At 29.6% G+C, this 7,716-nt stretch overlaps 1 non-coding gene across 1 annotated transcript; it reads right to left on the bottom strand.

Moving 5' to 3' along the window:
- Nucleotides 1–299: 299 nt before the first annotated feature.
- On the bottom strand, nucleotides 300–5,483 carry LOC8282000. Its single transcript, XR_003079671.2, has 6 exons — nucleotides 5,046–5,483; nucleotides 3,942–4,853; nucleotides 2,973–3,035; nucleotides 2,675–2,883; nucleotides 2,257–2,371; nucleotides 300–660 (listed from the first exon to the last, which is right to left on the bottom strand). It is a non-coding gene; the product is annotated as an uncharacterized LOC8282000 (transcript).
- Nucleotides 5,484–7,716: the final 2,233 nt, after the last annotated feature.

Here is a 7,716-nt window from a genome sequence, read left to right on the forward strand (position 1 = left end):
TGTGAAGAAGAGGAAAATCGCCCTTAGGGCATGTCTTGTTTAAATCCTGATAATCCACGCACATTCTTATTTTACCATTCTTTTCGAGGACCGGAATGATATTCGCCAACCATTCGGATAGTAAGTCATCACGCCAAATTCTAACTGCCTATTATTCAATAAAAGTTTAAAGACTTGGATAATGATATTCATGTGTGCTCACTAAATAATACAAAAATTGGAAAGATAGTACTTTGTATATATAGGGTAACTGGTTGATATGGTATTTTTTTAATAGTTATTTAAAAAGCAAAATAGGCACAAGTTAAGAGCAATAGATCATACCAATTCAAGAAAATAAAATGGTTCATCCATGACTAGTCTGTTATAATATCAAAAATTATTTTCATTTTTTTATAAATTTATCGCAGCCTATCATTGTCAAACGAATATTACAATTATGCAATGTTGAATAGTCACAATTTAACGTACTGGCCTAAGCAATGCAAGTTCTATATTACAACATCTTGGACTAAAAGTCTAATGAAAATTACATGTATCATTTCTATCCTAGTTAGAAGCACCCATATACATCCTGAATTACTATGATGAGATAGGCCACAATGTATGAACGCAACCTGCATATGTACTCATGATAGGACTCCACGATGTTATAATTTCCTGAAAGTATTTAAAATGAAAAAAATTAACTCTAGAAATAAATGTTTAATGCTAGCAATGCAAAAGTTTAGCATTGCATCCAAAAATGCACGAGTTGAATAAATTATGAGCACATGTAAATCTTAGAACTTAAAGTTTTATGTACAACTCTCAATGATCAAACTGTAGGTTCAATTAAAGCAAATACTACTTAAGTGTAGTAGGAAAGCTAAGAAATCACATGTCACTGCATTTTCATCAAATTTTGTGTTATACATCGGGTTAATAATTGACAATGAACCAAGAATTACAATTCTAACAATAACTACCAATAAGTTTGCTTCCAGTTTCAAGCATTTACATATCTCCATAAGCCATATAAGATGTTATTCACCTAGGCCTAGATCAGATGGTAAGGTGTGATTAAGTGTAAATGGAGATCTTAGGTTTAGCTGAAAAATGCTCTCCTAAGCTTAAGCTACACTAAGTTTGAACAAAACCTTATGTAACATACAAAAGAAACATGGTTATGACATAGTAAGTTCTTGTTCATTACTTCATTGAAAGTTATATGAGCAACACAGTTAGAACTACTCTCCCTTTACTACTAGCACGATTCAGACTTGAAATAGTTAATGACATTAATCATGAAGAACTAAGTAGAACTGCCTATAATTAAACACGTGACAACATTAGGCCTCCAACAAAGCCTTTTTAATTATTTGAATTATGGATCCCAAATAGGCGTGAACTTGAGCAGAAAAAATAGAAGTTCAACCCTTGAAAGCTTAAATTTATCAACCCCGAGTCCAAGATTTAGGCGTTTCTCCATAAAATCTAGGAGTTTTCATCTGTGCCAGAGAGCGAAAGTGAAATTTAAAATTCAATCTTACAATAAAAGTAAAACTGTGGTAGCAATAGATGTATTAGCCAAAAATCTTTATGATGCTTGCTTTTAATTTCTTATGAATCTACTACCTAGTATTAGCATTCACCTTGAAATGCTTCCAATGAACATCATTTGGCCCTTTTTTTGTCTCTAAACCCCTTGGCGATGAACCTCCTTGGAGTTTTTATTCACTCAATCCTTCTATTTTCCGATCCGAAGTAAAGCAGAAAGGAATGAAAAAAAAAAAGTTTGCTAGTTCGAAATTAAATTTTGAAAGATTTCATTGCAACTAATATAGAGCTCCAGGTTCTTCCTTGTCCATTACAGCTTGCTTCCTATCAGTGACTTGAAAGAGCAAGAGCCATTATACCAAGGTGGAGCAATCACCTAATATCGCAGAACTCCTTCAATTTGCATCCTATCTTTGATTCTCTATTTCACTTTCTTCTGGTTAATGGTCTTTATTATGGTCTCTAATGAGGCACAACTTCCCCTTGCATAGTCACAATGGAGTACCTTACAATTACACTGAGGTTTTGCCTGAAGTTCATCTAACCATACCAAAAAAAAAAAAAAAATTGGTACTAATAGTTCTAGAAAGTTATTATGGCTGTTGGTCTCTAAACTTTTTAGTTCAAAAATAATAATATCACTTGTTAGAACTTACAGGGAAATGGAAAAAATTACACTGAGAAAATTTATTTGATTGTAAAGAAATAGAGCAGTACCTGGCTTTACAAACTGATATTGGCTGTTTCAAAAAAATCTTATACACCATTCATGAAATTGGTAGTCCTCATTGTTGCCTGATTGAATTTCTACTACTTGGTTCAACAAGTGTTTCTGAAAACAATGTCCAAAATTAGAATTGTGCCTGTCATTTTAATGACTAACTTTGAGAACTGAGAAACCACCTTGATTATATGAAAATTATAACCGAGTATTAGAGCTCTAACTGCACAAAGCAACTAACTTTGTCATTTTTAAATATCTATAAAGTGCTTCACTTATCAAAGACAGAGAGACTGGGAGAGGAAGAAAATGCATGAAGTGCATTAAGTGTTTCTACCCATGCAGGATCAGTATACAAGGTTTATATATATATCATTTGGTGGAACTCTAACTGAAATATCCAATATATCTTACCAGCCGATTTGCCTCTTCCTTGAGGGCTTTGTCCATTTGATGGAACATAGAATTCCACTTCGCTTGATGAATATCCATGGAAACTGAAATGGGGCATCCAGCCAGAGGCAACTGCACATTTTCTGGGTTAAGTGAAAATTCATTTGCTAGAAGAGAAGGCAACTCTGTCTGGATTACATCTTGAACCCTCATTTGACTACGCCTCAATGCTGGGTTCAGAAAACAGAGCTTATAGTGTACAATTAATTATGTACCTCGTACTAACATCCAGTCAAGTTTAAGGGAACAGTCAATGCACCTGCAAGACGGTTTGTAACATCTCGATGAAAAAACTGTACCCATTGAGAAGCTACTGTAGTGCCTGGGGAGAAGAAAAGACAATTAACAATCTTCCAGAAACTATCTAAAAGATAGATCCTAGCTAAGAAACATGCACATGACGGAACAGAAGCACAAGTGCAGCGATTGCTAAAGTAGTGAAGTACCCGGGAAAGACATTTAAATTTGAGTTAAATTTCTATAGTTAAAACTATCCAAGACAGTACAGACAGGTATGCTATACTTGTAAAACCTGAGATACTGAAAAATATTATATGCTTCCAACCCATATTTTAAATTCACAGCATTGGTGGTGGTTACAAATTGCCTCAGCCTCAATCCACTTCTATATAATCTTCATGTATCTGAAGTCCATCAATGCAATACATTACTAGAAAGAAGAAAATATAATTATTGCTGACCATGATTGCTAACTTATTTTGGATTGTATTCCCTTGGTCAATGGCTTGGTTGTTAGGAAGGTACTGGCATGAGTTAAGAGGTGGTGCTGGTGTGGCATTGATGGGATGGCAAGGCATTTTACTCCATTTCGTCATCATAGGAGGCTCATGGGCATAGTCCCAGGAAACTGTAGTAGGAACGTACACATAAAGGATTTACCGTGTCACAAAGCTCCCCACTTTGTGAGGCTTACAGGAATATCGTTTATCACACACAACCTTTTCCTTACTTTTGCACAGAGATAGTTTCCAATGTGGGCTTCCAGTTACATGTGAGCAACCTTATTATTTAACCACGTAACAAGATACAAATGCTAATGCATTCGTGAATTACATGTAATAAATTAAAAAACGATAACTGTCCCATCATAGTTATACCCAAAGCTCTAGCAGAATGGCATTTTTTTTATGTGCAAGTGAAACTATAAAGCCAATATCATGCACAACTATGAAAAAGATGATATTTTCAACTTTGATATGCAACTGACCTTGTTGAGAAAGAGAAGAAACACTAGCTATGTTTGTTGATTTTCCATTGGAGACAGAACTGCTTGCAGTTTCCAATTTCATACTGGATGTTAATGATCATTTCACCTCATCCCTGTCGTTCTCATTCTCTATCTTTATCATTGCTATGCCCAAATCGTTAACCACTCCCTTGTGTTCTGACGTCATATGTGAAAGCCTTCCTGTAGTCGTCGGAAAACATATTTCTAGCTGGTCACTCCCAGATACACTATTAGAGCAACCATTTCTGTCATTTTCCCCTATTTTCTTTCCCTTGCAGCCGGTGTTTACATTTTGGTCGTTAGAAACTCCAATCTCATCTCTCCTAACCAAAGAATTGATTACCGAAAATACTTGTTCACTGCTTCTCATCCGGTTTATGATCCCTGGATTAAGTTCATTAAGCAACCCACTAGGCGCAGCAAGCTTAATAAATCTATTCAGCTTTTGCAACTTGGCAACTTTCATGTTCCCCTTCTGAAGATCAATTATACACCTCTTGGTGCGTTTCTTCGGCACTGGCACCGTCTCATTGAAAGGCATAACCCCAGTATTACATTCCTTGAGCGATTCACAGGCAGGTTCAACAATCTTAATAAAATTATCAACTTGTTGCATCTTTGCAAGCTCCCTTTTGCTATTGGGTGTCTTATTTCTTCGTCTCTTAGACTGTTTCTGTGGTGTGGGCATTTGAGTAACTGAAGGTGTAAGGAATCCGTTTTGTTTCATTTCTTGCCAAACTTTCATTGGGTCCTTTTTCTCCGCATGATGATTACAAGTGCCAATGTTGAAGGACTCAATTCTATGATCCATAGGGTTTTTACTGCACAAGGCAGCATGTATAGCAGCTGAATAGCCAGTCACGGTTTCCATTCTAGTCTGCGACATATTTCCTAGGGAAAGCAAATTCAAATACTCTCACAAATTCAAGAACTGGTATAAAAAAACTACAAATAGCATTCTGATAATAGATCTAGATCAGGACTAAACTTGTCTCCAACACATAAACATAAGCTAAATTAGCCTAATAGAGCACAAGCAGGATACATGATTGAAACAATAACATGAATAAATGGAGAAGATACCTTAAAGATATATAGAGTTACCTAAAAGATGCAACTTTGATGTGCAAGCAAAGAAAAGAGAGGGTGAAAAAAGAAATTGAAAAGATAAAGGCAATATTAGGGTTTATGATTTTAGTATCAGAGCTGTAACAAGTTCTTTGGGCGGAGAAATGTTTGGTTGCAGTTGCAGAAGAGCCCTGAAATTGGGAATTTTAGATTTTCTTTTTCTATTAATTTCTTATAAGAGATGAGATCCCGCGAAAACCTCAGTGCAATTTTCCCGGCAAATATTTTAAAATGGAGGCCTGAGGTCACGTTTTCAACCCGAGCCCCCACCTCCCGCATATGTTTAGAAAGGAAAAAAAACATAAAAAGATATTTTTTATTTTTTTTCTTTTTTTTTTATTTTCTATCAAATCTTTTTTTAATGTTAAATTAAATTATTTTAATTTTTATTCATTTTAAAAAAAATTTACTCATCATCTTTTCATTTCTATATTTTTTTTAATTTTAAGGTGAATACACGAAAATAAATAAATAAATAAATAAAATAAAGTAATTTTATTTTTTTAATATTTTGAAAAACAAATGAAATTTAAAAAATAGTATAAAAAATGGATAAAAACGAAAAATATCAAAAAAATAATAAAAAATATGATATTATTTTAAAGAAAAATATTTAAATAAATTTTTATTATTCAAAGTCAAATAAGCACTTTTAACTTATAAAATCTGCTAGAGACTTTCTATTGAACATTTTTAATAAGTTTAAACACTTAATTGAATAAATAAATAATTTAGACATTAAAATAAAAAAAATTAAAATATCAAAGTTATAATATTTTCAAAAAAATATTATATTTATGAGAAATTTAATAAGCTGTGTGATATATATAATATTAGTAGCTACTTGCTATAAGCATTTTAAAAGAAGCTATTTCTTATATTCTTTATAAAAGTAATAATTTATAATTTATGAGAAAATGCTATTGTTATTTTATTTTAAAATAAATTAACCAAAATTTTATTTTAAAAAATTTATAGAATTTTATCAAATAATGAATTTTTATAAATTAAAAATTAATTTGGATAATTTTTAATTACAAATTATAATAGAAATGAAAATTTGCTAAAATAACATAAAATAATATTAAAATTCTATACACTTAGAATTTTAAGAAACTTTACATCGGATTACGAAAAGTTTATAAAAAAATTACTTTTTTTTTGTAAGATAGCAATATATTTCGTATTTACAAAAAATTTAATATTTTTCACTAATCTGTTAATATTTTGATAAATCATTAAATTTTATAACAATAATTATATTCTTTAAACTTATACATTTTTTTAAACTCATGAAATTTTCTTTTTATTTATGAAAAGAGTAGGAAGAGAATTGTCATTATAAATTAGCAATAAATGTCATGGTTATAAGAATTTTATTACGTTTTATAAATTTTTCAATTTTTTTATAAATCATTAAATTTTATAAAAATATTTTTATTTTTATAATGTCTTACATATTTTCACAAATAGTAAAACTTATAAAAAATTATTTTAAATTTATGAAAAAATTATGAATAAGATTGCCATTTTCGTAAGTTAGCAATTTATTTCGTATTTATAAAAAAATCTAAATTCTTTTCTAAATTTACCAATTTTTTTATAAAATATTAAATTTTACAAAAGTAATTTTGTAGTATCATATATTTTTCGTTAGTAAGAATTATAAAAAATTATTTTAGTTTATAATAAAAGTACAAAGAGGATTATCATTTTTCGTGAGCTAGCAATATATTTCGCATTTATAAAGAAATAATTACTTTTTTAATTTTATCAATCTTTTCATAAATTATTAAATTTCATAAAAGTAATTATATTTTTATGATATCATATATTTTTTCATAAATAATAAGACTTAATAGGTAATGAGTCATTTTTAAATTTAAAATTGAATGGATAATATTTAATAATTTTATAAATTAATGGTCTTTAAATCAAAATGAAATTACTTTATTTTAAATAAAATAGTAGTGGAAGCCACCAATCTATTTCTTTTATACGAATATAAAGCAAGCCACATTTTCCTAAAGCTTCGCTTGACAACATTTTATGGAGCTACACCATATAGAATTTTAATAAAAATAATATATAGCTTTAATGTGAGATTATTTGTATAGAAACTTATTATGATATTAAATTAATAATATTAAATGCTTAACAAAATAAAATCAAACTTGAATAATCAAAACATCGGATACCCAAATTAAATTAGTGACTACATATGCTACTAATTTATTATATGTCTACTATATTATATTTATTTATTTATTTCTTCAATAGCCATTAAAATTCTAAAAGTTTATTAACCATAATACAAATTAAACATATAATTAAAAAACCATATAAACACATATAGTCTATAATCTTTTTACTTAATCCGGCTGCATATGATAATTAATTCAGATTCATTGAATACAACTACCATTCAAAGTACACCTTTTTAAATTCACTGCAATAATTTATTCTTACACATATTGTAACCTATATATATATATATATATATATATATATATATATATATATATATATATATAATTTAACTTTTTGATATGGCTTTTAATTTTATTATATTTACTTTTAAAATTTTAATTCTTAATAAAAGAGATCATAAATATTATTATGGCAT

Source organism: Ricinus communis, chromosome 2 (assembly GCF_019578655.1).
Source record: "Ricinus communis isolate WT05 ecotype wild-type chromosome 2, ASM1957865v1, whole genome shotgun sequence".
In the NCBI taxonomy this organism is placed as follows: domain Eukaryota; kingdom Viridiplantae; phylum Streptophyta; class Magnoliopsida; order Malpighiales; family Euphorbiaceae; genus Ricinus; species Ricinus communis.